Here is a 443-nt window from a genome sequence, read left to right on the forward strand (position 1 = left end):
TTTTATTACCAGATACAGAAAAAGGGTTTGACAAAATTTAACATCCATTTACAATTTTTAAAAAGAAAATAGCAGGCTATGGAAAGAGGAAAACTTACTTTCTCAATCTGAGAAAATAAATCTAGAGCTAACATACTCAACATTGAGAAATTAAACGTTACTCCTTAAGATTGAAACCAGGAAAAAAACATTTTTTTCACTCCTATTCATCATTGTACTAAAAGTCTTCCTAAATGCAATAAGTAAAAGTAAGCATTTAAGAAGGAATAAACTATCTTTGCTGCTAACATAATTTATATATATATATATATATATATATATATCCTATAAAATCCTATAAAATCAAGAAAAACATCCTTCCAGAACTAATAAATGATAATAAGGTTTTAGGATATAAAGTTAATATATAAAAATTGCTTCTCCTTTTTTTTTTTTTTTTTTTT

This window comes from Fukomys damarensis, unplaced genomic scaffold (genome assembly GCF_012274545.1).
Source record: "Fukomys damarensis isolate Sample0158 unplaced genomic scaffold, DMR_v1.0_HiC HiC_scaffold_6, whole genome shotgun sequence".
Classification (NCBI taxonomy): domain Eukaryota; kingdom Metazoa; phylum Chordata; class Mammalia; order Rodentia; family Bathyergidae; genus Fukomys; species Fukomys damarensis.